A 12,715-nucleotide genomic window follows, 5' to 3' on the forward strand; every position below is an offset into this window, starting at 1 on the left:
TCCAAAAAGGTTTTTTTATGTGTTTGGCGATCTCAATTTACCAGAAACCCTAACCCAGTTTTTCGTCATCACACGCTCCAACTAACAACGAAAACAACAACAGCATTTTCCAGCCACGTGTGAGTGTGCTCGCACATACACAAAAACAGAACAAACACACACTCACACACGGCGGTTTTTTTTCATCCACCGAGGCTTATCAAAGCAACGCTGTAAAAATATTAATTTCACGCAGATTCCCCAGACGAAGCAGTAGCAGCAGCAGCCGCCTCTATTTAGTGGACCGTTCAATACCCAAGCTAGGCTGTTTTACTATTCCCGAGTAGTGTGCTCGCTCTGCCATTCAGCCCGGAAAGTACAAACACTGCCGCCACTGAAATTTTTTGAAAAAACAAGTAGAGTACACATACGAGCGAGTTTGTAAAATTTGCTGGAGCGACCAGCGATGTGTTCGAAAATTGAACCATTTCCTTTGAAGATGAGCGAGAATGGCGAAAACTAGGAAAAACAACGAAAATTACCCCGAAAAAAAAATCAACAATGTCTCGACTTTGGGTTTTTCTCCTTCTCTTTTTACCCTATTTTCATTGAAAGTGTGTTTACTCACGAGATTATCCGTACCATCGATCGTGTTCCAAAAACATTTTTTTTTACTTACTTCGAAAACATTCGTTTACAAACAAGACACAGAAGAGACAACACACCCAAACTGCGAACAACTCTGGAAGCGACAAAAGAAAGAACAAACAGAAACACACAGTCACAGACTTGCTCTTGGCGTTGAGCGTCTTCTTTGACCTCCTGGTACTGTCTGGGGCATAGTCGAGCTGAGGCTGTGTGTAATATGTTAATAATACAAAACGCATTCACACCCACACACACACAGAATGAGAATCACACACATCTGTTACCAGCTGTTATCGTCCCGTCAAGATCGTGTGCGGGACAGCACACCGTTTTGACACCCAAAAGTTCGATGGATTTTTTTTTCGTTCATCCTTCGCTTCTTTTTTCTATTCTTGCATTATATTATGTGTGTGTGGTAAGGGTCTATGATACCAACTCCGTCTTATTTGTTCCTCATTTTCGAGGTTCCTAATCGTTTTCAGTCGAGCGGATCCGCTCCGGACAGGGATATATGAGATTTTGTAAGTGAGGGTTTGTTCGTGTGTGTGTTCTGGAGCTTAAGGCGCTACATAATGAAAATCGGCATAAATGTCAGAGGTTGGTTTGAGCACACAAATAAACTTTTATTTTAAATCTGATTCCAGGGCATTAAAATATACATTTTAATTTATTAACAAAACAAATTTGAATGCATTTGGTTGCATCATTGCCGAGATAAAGACATTTGAAGTTAGCAGTTCAAAAATGGGTGCCAAGATATCTCAACACTGCTTTGACCTAATCGGCAGGGTTGCCACGTTGCCAGATAAATCTGGGAATGCCAGATTTTTCAAGTGTTAGCCAGAATAAACTTCATCCTACTCACTTCATGCCCATTTTGAAAAACTTTTTGATTGGAATAAACAAATTTAATTGAAAATAAAAAAATAGAATAAGTTTTTTTTAGAAAGAATGTAAATTAAACATTATTGAGGTCATACAGTTAATTAAACATCCGGAATTCAACAAATTTTTCAATTAATTCATATCCTCCCTCCCCTTCGATACTTTGCCAGAATTTCCTAATTTTGACCTGGTAACCCTGCATACAAGTCTCTCTACAATTTTAGTGCACTCAACACCCGGTGGTTGGTCACTTCAAGCAAAAAAATGTAAAAGGGCCTAGGCCAAAGTGTAAATATTGACTCTATCCTGCTCACGTCAGTTGATGTTTACATTAGGAACGAGCAGGACAGACTCTTTATTCACACTTTGGCTTCGGCCCTATTACAATGTTTTGCTAGACTTTTTCGTTTGACACTTTTTTAGTTTGTACCCCGTTGGTTGGTCAAAGTCAAACCAAAAAAGTGACGAACTAACTGACTTTTTACACGGCGCTCACGCACACTGTCGAAACAAACGTCAAACTAAAAAGTGTCCCCGTTCGTTTGACAACAGTTGGTGTCAAACCATCAGGGTTTTAGTGTAGCTGTATTGAGCAATTCCAGCTCAAATCAGGATTTTTTCTGGTACTTTTGTACCCGACCCTCTCCTATTTCAATGAAACTTTGTAGACATGTTATCCTAGGCCTATATATGTCATTTTTGTGTATATGGAGCCAATAGTACTCGAGAATAACATTTGAGAAGGGCGTAAGGTATTTAAATATTTTAGTATTTTGCAATTTAAAAATTACTGTATCTCGAAGCCGTTGCATCGTATCAAAAAGTGGTCAAAGACAAACTTGTAGGAAATTTGACGGGCTTTCTGAAAAAAATACACTGAAACAAAAATACAAGCCACTTTTATGTCATTTTTCAGTTTTTAAGTTTAAAAGTTAAATTTGAAGGTAATGCCACGATTTTCGCTCAAAATTTTTGAGGAAATACCCTAAGATGTTACCAAAAGACTGACGAAAAATGCAGGATGGTATGTCTCTCCTAAAAAAATACAAAAATCATTTACTATAACTGTTTTTTTGAAATGTGGTCTAAACGTAAAAATTTTTAAAAACCGGTGGTGGGAATCGATTCCCCAGATAATTTTACATAAAAGTCTCCATATTGACCATTGTCCTATGTCCAATCCTTGGGAAGATACAGCGGTTTTAAAAATAAAAATGTTAAAAAAACGGGATTTTTGGTGGTTTTTGGCATTTTTTATATGACAGACTTGGTTTTTCAGTCTCGTAAATATTTTTACCGGAAAGCTCGTCCAATTTCCCATAAGTTTGCCTTTGACAGCTTTTTGATTTATATCGTTTTTATATTTACGTAATCAAATTTACTATCCCGGTTTCTACCACACTGAAAAAAATATTCTATTTTCAGTTATAAGCAATGTAATTAAGCTTATATCTGTAAGCCCTTACATCCAATTGAAATGCTGTCAAAAGCAAACTTATGGGAAATTGGACGAGCTTTCCGTTAAAAATATTTACGGGACTGAAAAACCAAGTCTGTCATATAGAAATTGTCAAAAACCAGCAAAAATCCCGTTTTTTCAACATTTTTATTTTTAAAACCGCTGTATCTTGCCAAGGATTGGACATAGGACAATGGTCAATACGGATACTTTTATGTAAAATTGTTTGGAAAATCGATTCCCACTACCGGTTTTTAAAAATTTTGACGTTTAGACCACTTTTCAAAAAAACAGTTTTAGTAAATGATTTTTGTATTTATGTAGGAGAGACATACCATCCTGCATTTTTTGTCAGTCTTTTAGTAACATTTTAGGCTATTTCCTCAAAAATTTTGAACGAAAAAAAATCGTGACATCACCTTCAAATTTAAGTTTTAGACTTAAAAATCAAAAAATCTCATAGATGTGGCGTGTATTTTTGTTTCAGTGTATTTTTTTCAGAAAGCCCGTCCAATTTCCTACAAGTTTGACTTTGACCACTTTTTGATACGACGCAACGGCTTCGAGATACAGTAATTTTTAAATTACAGAATACAAAAAATATTTAAATACCTTACGCCCTTCTCAAATGTTATTCTCGAGTACTATTTGCTCCATATGCACAAAAATGGCTTATATAGGCCTAGGATAACATGTCTACAAAGTTTCATTGAAATCGGAGAGGGTCGGGTACAAAAGTATCAGAAAAATTCCTGATTTGAGCTGGAATTGCTCTTTTCATAATTGGTAATGTTAATAATAAAAAATCTGTAACTTTGTTAAGGGATTTTCTGATTAATTTGATGTTCTCGGGAAATTAACTCTTTTTTCATAACAACTTAAAATTTCAAAACAGTCGTATTTTTTAAAATGTTTTGGTTTGTTTCAGATTTTAGATTTTGAATATTTGATTTTGCACTTTGCATTAATCCGATTGATTACTAAAATGAATGGTTGAGCAAATAATTTTGTTAATTTATTGTTATTCTGAGTCTTTCCAAACATTAAACTACACAGAAAGAAAAAATCCTCAAAACCGTGAATTAAGTTCATGAATGTGAGAACCACGAAAGAATTTGTTCATGAGATTTTGGAATGACTTGGGTTACTGAGAAATCACAGCATGTTTAATTAACGACAATAGGAATGATGATCTAGGTTATTTAATCAAAAGTAAAACTCTTGTAATCCTCCTTGCACAAGATTTCCAGTTCCGAGACATTACCTCCACAAGCGCGCCGGTCAGTTAATCAACAATTCGCCCAATCATTGTTTCCCGGCCATGATTCAGATCAACTTATTGCTCCGCCCAAAATCAACCAGCCGCTAACGACCGCTCGCGCGCTGCATTAATTCCAGAACCATTAATCATTCCACGTCGCAACTTCCTTTTCAACAGCCCCCAGTAGAGAGTAGCCACGGGTTCCATTCGGCCACGTGCCCTAGCCAAACAGACACTCGCATGTTACACAATTAGCGCGACCGTGGCAACTCTTCCACTTCCACGTGGCGTCCGGACGGGGTCCACGGTCTGGGGTCGTGACTAACCCGTTTGATCCTTATCGCCCGGTGGAGGGCCGCCCGTGACTGTGTAAATTTGAGCACCCCGAAAATTAGCTGCATAATATGAAATCCATACCCCAAAAGCTTGAACCCTTTGCCTCAAAACTTCATCGAACTTTGTTTTTTCTTCATGCGATGAATATCACCGAAACTCAATTAATTTGAACGTTTTGTCTCTCTCGCACCTGGCTGGGTGAGAGCCTGGTCTCAGATACGAAAAAGGTACTTTTTTGTTTTTGTTTTGAACGGGACCCGAAAAACTGTCCCGGAATTTTGGAGATCAATATCGGATACCACTCCAGATTTGTGGTTTGCATTCGAAAAATTAAAATAAATTGTAAAGTGGAGGTTTTGTTTTTATGTTTTTTTAGTTACAAATATTTTTTAACAAATTATTATTTGTTAAATTAAGAAAATTTTTATCACACTGCTAGTAGACTAACAAATCTTGTTTTTTTTTGTTCATATTCATTGATACCGCGTTACTCACGACAATTTTTTTTTTCTTTGGTAACTTATTTTCATTTGGTAGCAGAATCTGAAGAGTTGAAAAAAGGCATAATGAAAAACTCCCAAAAAGGGAAGACGAAAAATTAGTTGCTGTTTTGGTGACTTTTTTAGGGACATTCAGAGTGAGCAGAGAGAATAAAAACCAGTCACCTCGATTAAACAATTTAGATTTGTATCGACGTGACAAAGTCATCAGATGAATTTTAAGGTAGCTGTGTGAAATGGGAAGGGTTTGGATTAGGAGCTGGGACTTATTGTTGAACTGAAGCACTCAATAAAGATAAAACTATACGATGACTTTCCGTTCCGTGTCAAAAATTAATCAAATATGTTTGCTTTGTAAAATGCTGATGAATCAGAATCAATTTCAAGACTGAAGTCTGGGGTTTTTTTTAATAACTTTGGGTTCCCTGACCGAAACACGTTCGGGTGGTCACAAAATTGCGATTTCAGTTGATTTTCACGAAAAATAATATTTAAAAAAAATCATGACTTCTTTATATTTAGACGCAAATGAATAGTGAATAGTAGGGCTTTCAAATAAAAAAAATGCTGGAACTAAAAATCTAGCCTAACAATTTAAAAGGTCTTATGAAACATTAAAATGTCGTTTGACAGGGTCCGAACCAAAGTGCCTAGGTCTGAAAATAATTTCAAAGGATTTCCCGGAAATTTTGCGTAAAACTCGAAAATGGAAAAACTGCGATAACTTTCAAAGTTAAGCGATGACCTATACATTTTTGGGTAATAAAATTTTCGCAATTGAAAAATTGAAGAAGCATTTTGTAAAACTTTTAGAATTTTCAAAGATTTGGTTTGAAATTGCAAATTGAGCTATTAAGCTGTTTGTTCTCCTTTCAAGGTACAAAATAATAAATAAAAATTGTACTAGCCTTATTGACAAGAAAACAAGTCAGGTAACATGCTTACATCCATCCTGGCAATCAAACTGACGACCTTTTGGATCATGAGCCCAGCTGGTGACCAGCGACTCCACCGAGTCAGGTTTTTGTTTTATCTCAGGGAGACGACTTGCACACCAGGACCGAGCTAACGACCTAACCTCAGGGTAAGAACGTACTCTAAAAATCTTAGAGCAAAATATTGTTTTTTTAAAAAATCAACAATTTTGAGACTTTAGCATATTTCTAAAACGCATGCCCCTCCTCTCCCCAATGACCACGGCAAGAGCTGAGGGACAGAAATGATAACAGATATGCTTTTGTCAAAAAATAAACGAAAATATCTGAGAATGTATTTTTTCCCCTGAAATTTCACATCTTTTCAACCTGTGTTCCAAAAATAAATAAAAAATTAGATACATGAAGATATAAACTTTTAATTCGTTTTCAACTGATTTACATGTTGTTGCATTGGGAACTATTTGACCTTTTCAGAAAAAATATTTACTTTAATTTTGTTATGACAAAGAGGTTTGGGGATAAAAACTTCTAAAAATATATTGACCTTTAAAAGTACACAGCAACAAACGAAGTTTTTGTCATCTTTTTCCAAAATTGTCAAACTTACGGACCCAATCCTGCAACAATCTTATTTTAAAAATAACCAAACTTTGTTGTAAATTGTTTAGTAAACAGTACTTTAGGGGATGAATCAAAAATCATATCGATAGCTCCTGTAGTTTTGGAGATACTAAAATTTCAGTGACAAACATCTTGGTGTAAAAGCTCTGCTTGATGTGTACCGTTAAATATATTTGAACACAGCTCAAAAAGAATTACAATTCCATCAAAAATATATCTAAAAATTGAAGAAAATCTCCCGATACTTCGGTAGTAATTTTTAAAATGGCGTAACTTTGGATGTAAACAAACAGTCTATTTCACTTGCTCTAGTGATTGTTTACGATGAGTTTGTGGTTACGCCCCATTGTAAATTTACTAAGAAATTGTTTGAAGGTGGCCGAGGTTGTTAAGTCATCGAGTTAGTATGTTCAAGGTTACTGGTTCGATTCCCGTAGTGAGACACTCTTTTTTTTTTGTTAAGACGGGTGATTTTTTTTTTTGAAGTTCGAAATTTTTGAATTCGAGGGCATAATTCTCTCGGCCATCTCGAACAGTGTTCCTTGTGTCCGTGAAGTATACAATTATTCTGTCAGCTCGAGGCCATGATTCTTTAAAACGATAAACGTAAAATAGGTGGGTCTAAATAATTCAATCTACCAAGATACATGTAACCAAAATATATAACTATTGTTATCTATGGTCAAACATCATCTTGTTTCAAATTAATTGAAAATCGTATCTAATACCTCAATTTATATTTAATATTCAGATCACAACAACTTCAAATAGCTCAAAATCACGTTTTGAATCGGTTTCACATAACCAATAATCGCACCGAAAAATCATCACTCCCCCACACGCTATCGCACACGTCTCGATAACCACCCACATATCATGACATAATTCACGCGCTTGTTCCACTCCGCTGACCGATCCGCGCTACCTGATATCATTTCAGAGCAACGAACAAAACCAATCAATCCGACTCGATCACCTCAAACCGGAGCGAGATGTTGCTAATTCCGCTTCAAATTCGAACCCGCACGCGCCATCCCAAATTATCCGCAAATCGCGAATAAAAACCACGCCGAATCAATTTTCTCCAGATTCCTCACGTCCGAAGCAGGCCTGCTTCGATCGCGTAAAAACAATTCCTCAATCCTCAAGCTAACGACGTGATAATTTCACTAACTATCACTCACCGGTGAGTTTTTTGCTCGCTCGCTGCGGTTGCTGCGATGACAAGTCGCGAGCGATTCCGCCGACACGCACCAGTTGTTCCTACGTTGAACAGCCGCCGCCGCCGAATCCTCTCTCTGTTGCGGCTATCCGTTGTCCACTTGAATTATTCTCCAATTAGTCGAATTTCATCCACCTAATTTCTATTTTGACAATTAAATCGTTCCCGAGCAGCACTGACACACACGCGCACACTCTTTCACATGCCTGTCAGCTTCTTCTTCTTCGCGCTCAACGAGCAGGCCAAATTGCTTCCAATTTTTCATTCACTTAAAAATAACATCACACTTCGTGTGTGAGTTTGTGTGCCAGCACACCACACCACGTTCACTTGGCGAAGATGTACAGCCTTTGGTGCGGCGCCCTCTCTGTTACATCTGGCTGTAGTTGCCGCCGACGAGCCTTCAATTACTGGGTTCACACTTCTTCGCGCTGAATCACCCGTTTCGCTGCACTGAACACGGCCGATTCTTCGTCGTCGGCTTTGCCGGTTATTAAATTATCAACCGTGTATCATCAATAAATATCTATTAATAAAACACGACGAGCACGGAGCTAGACACACTGCACTCCCTCTCTTCCTGTAGTTGCGGCTCTGGCTTGTTCAGCAGAACCTCACGCAAAACCAACACAACACCCAGCGTCGAATTCTGCATCCGCTGCACCGACAATCTCGGCGCAGCAGTCTTTCTGTACCGCAGCAAGCGTTGACCGGAACAGCTGATGCCGATCAGAGCCAACAACAGTCAACCATGTCGCAACACCTGCCTTCCCCCTCCGGCGGTTCCGACGAACCCTCGAGATAACGCTGGCGACGTCCCAAGAAGGCCCGAGACTAATCAAACATCCAGCGAACCACACACCGGGGAAGAAGAGGAACCGTGAACCGACAACACCGAAGAACCACACACTCGACGCGAACAGAAACCCGGAAAGTCAAACGGCAGCAAGACCCGGCCGCGGAATGTGTCAAGCTAGCCGTCACGCACAGTACTGGCTGGCGGTTCGCACGACGGAACAGGATTGAGCCGCCCCCGGTGCGAGCGCGTTCGGGTCTACCAGATGACCGAGCTCGTCGTGAGAGAGGAGAGCGGCGAAGCTGAATCAAAACAGACACGGGGAACGCACGTTGAAGCCGGTTTGAAGGAGAACAGAAAAACACAGCCAGTGTTGAAGGGAGAGAGTTTCGTCAAGAAGTGTTGCTGGAATTGGACGAAGCGGTTGTTGTTGCGAGAGAGAGAGCGTTGATGCAGAGCGAAGCGTTAGCGTTTGCTGGAGTTTGGAGAGAATGTTGCGCGGTGGTAGTGATGTTGCGTGGGGAATTTGGTGGATGGAATTGATGTAACGTTAATTTAATTTTTAACTTAAGCGAATTAGTTTTCTATTTTTATACAACTCTAGTCCACATTTTTTTAAATTAAAAAAAAATGTTTTTTAACAAATTTGCAGCGTAAAAAGGTGAAGATTTGAAAATTTTGTGTCAAAAGGACTTTTTTGTAATTTTTTTAGGGAACAAACTGACAATTTAAAGCAAGGTTTCTTCGAAATCGAAGAGCGGTCTGGACAATTTTTTCCGATGTCGTGTGAGTTAGCGGAGAATTGCCAACTTTCCATTTGATTTTTTGATAAGCTTATCAAGTTTGTCCATCGATTCCTTACGTACGAAAAATCATCGAATCAGCAAATTGGATGGAACGCTACTGCTTAACCTACCAAATATATAAGAATTTCCCCTAAAAACAAATGATAAGTCTAAAATTGCTTAACAAATTTGAAAAGAAGCCCCATATTCGAGTTATAGCTACTTTGAATTCTATTATGAGAAAACATCATGTTTTTTTTAATTTTTTAAATCTTTTTTTCATGCCATGACCCTCAATTCACTTCGATTTTTTTTTTCAAAAAACTGATTTGCCTTCCTCACTGAGGTAAGGCTATAATCCTGCTCGAAAAATGAACTTTTGAAAAACAGCTCGTAGACCTATATTCATGTATACCTATCGACTCAGAATCGAAAACTGAACAAATGTCTGTGTGTGTGTGTGTATGTGTGTGCGTATTCCCCTTGGTGCTCAAAATTCTTGCCAAGTTTTCTCGGCACTGGCTGATCCGATTTGAGTCAAATAAGTTGCATTCGATCCGGTTTGGTGCCCCATACTGCACTATTGAATTGTTTGAAGATCCGATAGGTAGTTCAAAAGTTAAGTATAAAAAAGTGTCAGAGTTGCGAATCGGATCTCACATAAATGTATGTAAACTATGTCCAGACCCATAACCCGACCCATCGTTGGTTAGGTTATCAAAAGACCTTTCCAACGAGTCCAAAACATTGAAGTTCTGGCAACCCTGTCTCAAGTTATGACCACTTAAGTGATATTTATGTACTTTTTTGATGCCGGATCTCACTTAAATGTATGTAAACTATGTCCGGATCCATTATCCAACCCATCGTTGGGTAGGTAATTGAAAGGCCTTTCCAATGAGTCCAAAACATTAAAGATCTGGCAACCCTGTCTCGAGTTATGACCACTTAAGTGATATTTATGTACTTTTTTGCAGCCGGATCTCACTTAAATGTATGTAAACTGTGTCCGGATCCATCATTCAACCCATCGTTGGATAGGTTATCGAAAGACCTTTCCAATGAGTCCAAAACATTGAAGATCTGGCAACCCTGTCTCAAGTTATAACCACTTAAGTGATATTTATGTACTTTTTTGATGCCGGATCTCACTTAAGTGTATGTAAACTATGTCTGGATCCATTATCCAACCCATCGTTGGGTAGGTAATCAAAAGACCTTTCCAATGAGTCCAAAACATTGAAGATCTGGCAACCCTGTCTCGAGTTATGACCACTTAAGTGATATTTATGTACTTTTTTGCAGCCGGATCTCACTTAAATGTATGTAAACTGTGTCCGGATCCATCATTCAACCCATCGTTGGATAGGTTATCGAAAGACCTTTCCAATGAGTCCAATACATTGAAGATCTGGCAACCCTGCCTTATGTTATGACCACTTAAGTGATATTTATGTACTTTTTTGATGCCGGATCTCACTTAAATCTATGTTAACTATGTCCGGATCCATTATCCAACCCATCGTTAGATAGGTTATCAAAAGACCTTTCTAATGAGTCCAATACATTGAAGATCTGGCAACCCTGTATCATATTATGACCACTTAAGTGATTTTTATGTACTTTTTTGATGCCGGATCTCACTTAAATGTATGTAAACTGTGTCCGGATCCATCATTACCTATCCATCGTTGGATAGGTAATCGAAAGACCTTTCCAATGAGTCCAAAACATTGAAGATCTGGCAACCCTGTCTCAAGTTATGACTACTTAAGTGACATTTTTGTATTTCTTTATTGAGAAACAAGCCTTACCTGACAAACTTCGTTCTGCCTTTTTTCGTTTGTTGACGTTTTTGACTTTTTTGCTTATTCAGCCTCCTGCGATCAAAACTTGATTTCTGGAGTTTTTTTGAAAAGGTCCAATAAACCAAATTTCAAGTATTTTGCTTTTTGGGTGTTTTTGAAACCGCCTTGAGTCAGAGGTATTTAAAACATCCAGAAAGCAAAACTGAAAAATTGGTTTATTGGACCTTTTCAAAAAAAAAAAAATCCAGCACCTCGATCGGACGTTCCGTGTTGAATTGATTCGCGTTCGAACAAAACCGTCGAAATTTTGTATATATATATAGAAGATAGATAGAATTTGTGTTCAAACCCATCACATCACCAAATGTTGGTAAAAAGTGAGGAAGGCAACAACCACATAGGTGGATTATGTTAGTTTTTTAAAAAGAAATTCGCTAAATGAAAAAAAAAATAAAAAAAAGTTAGTTTTGTTAAGTGTCACTCAAACTGCAAATTTTAAAAACAAGTCACACATTTTTGTTATTATTGTTATTATTGATTTTGAAATACTTTTTCCATAGAGATCAGCAAATTTTAGAAAGAAAATTCAGCAATTCCCCACGAAAACAGCATGGAAAAAACAAAAGTGCTCGGATCGGACTCAACATTTTTGTAGGGGTTCCCTGGCCGAAATAATTAGACCCGTATTTTTTTGTTTGGCTATTAGGGTGACCAACGCCGTGCAAGGGTGGTCCCAAAAATTGCAATTTTCGTCGATTTTCGCTTCAAAAAATCATAACTACCCGTCATTTCAACCGATTTTAAGTGTCTGATACGAAAATGAAAAGAGATAAGTAAAAAAAGAGGTTTCAAAAATCTAGCCTAACATAGACTAGGGCTTGTGAAACTTAAAATTGCCGTTTTGGCTGTGTCTGGACCAAAGAGTCTATGTTTGCTAATGTTTTTGTCGGATTCCTCGGACATTTTTGCGTCACATTTTTTCACTAAAATTGCGATAATTATATTAAAAATTTCAGCGATGACCTATACATGTTTGGGTACCACAATTTTCTGAATTATAAAACGCAACTCAAAATTGGTCTTAAAGAGGCTCTTACTCAAAAACAATATTTTTTCCAAATTTGATTGTACATCGAAAAATGATGTATTTATATTTTTTCATTTTTTAAATAACCATTCCTTAAAAAATATAACTCAGCGAATTTTGTTTGCTAATAAGACCGTTGCTGATATTTTTCAGAGTTTATGGCACCCTTCCCCCTTCAAAGTCACCCGAAAAATCAGGGGCAAAAAAATAATATTTTTTTTCGAAAAACTTAAATTTTTATGAAAATTAAAGTTTAATCTATGTACTAAAAGCCAGTTGCAATGCATTTTTCTGCATATTTTTTTTCGAAACAATATTTTTTGGCCCTGATTTTTCGGGCCTACTTTGAAAAATATTGGCAACGGCCTTTTTTTTTAAAAAAAATAAAAT

The 12,715-nt window shown here is 37.6% G+C and overlaps 1 protein-coding gene across 2 annotated transcripts in view; it reads right to left on the minus strand.

Annotated features, from left to right (window-relative positions):
• LOC6043155 (roundabout homolog 1) overlaps window positions 1-8,876 on the minus strand; it is a 268,131-nt gene extending 259,255 nt beyond the window's left edge. For both annotated transcript variants that reach the window (XM_038251502.1, XM_038251503.1), the window contains exon 1: window positions 7,812-8,876. The gene's annotated coding sequence lies outside the window, so the exon portion shown is untranslated. The remainder of the gene's footprint in view (window positions 1-7,811) is intronic.
• Between the last annotated feature and the right edge of the window lie 3,839 nt (window positions 8,877-12,715).

This window comes from Culex quinquefasciatus, chromosome 2 (genome assembly GCF_015732765.1).
Source record: "Culex quinquefasciatus strain JHB chromosome 2, VPISU_Cqui_1.0_pri_paternal, whole genome shotgun sequence".
Classification (NCBI taxonomy): Eukaryota; Metazoa; Arthropoda; class Insecta; order Diptera; family Culicidae; genus Culex; species Culex quinquefasciatus.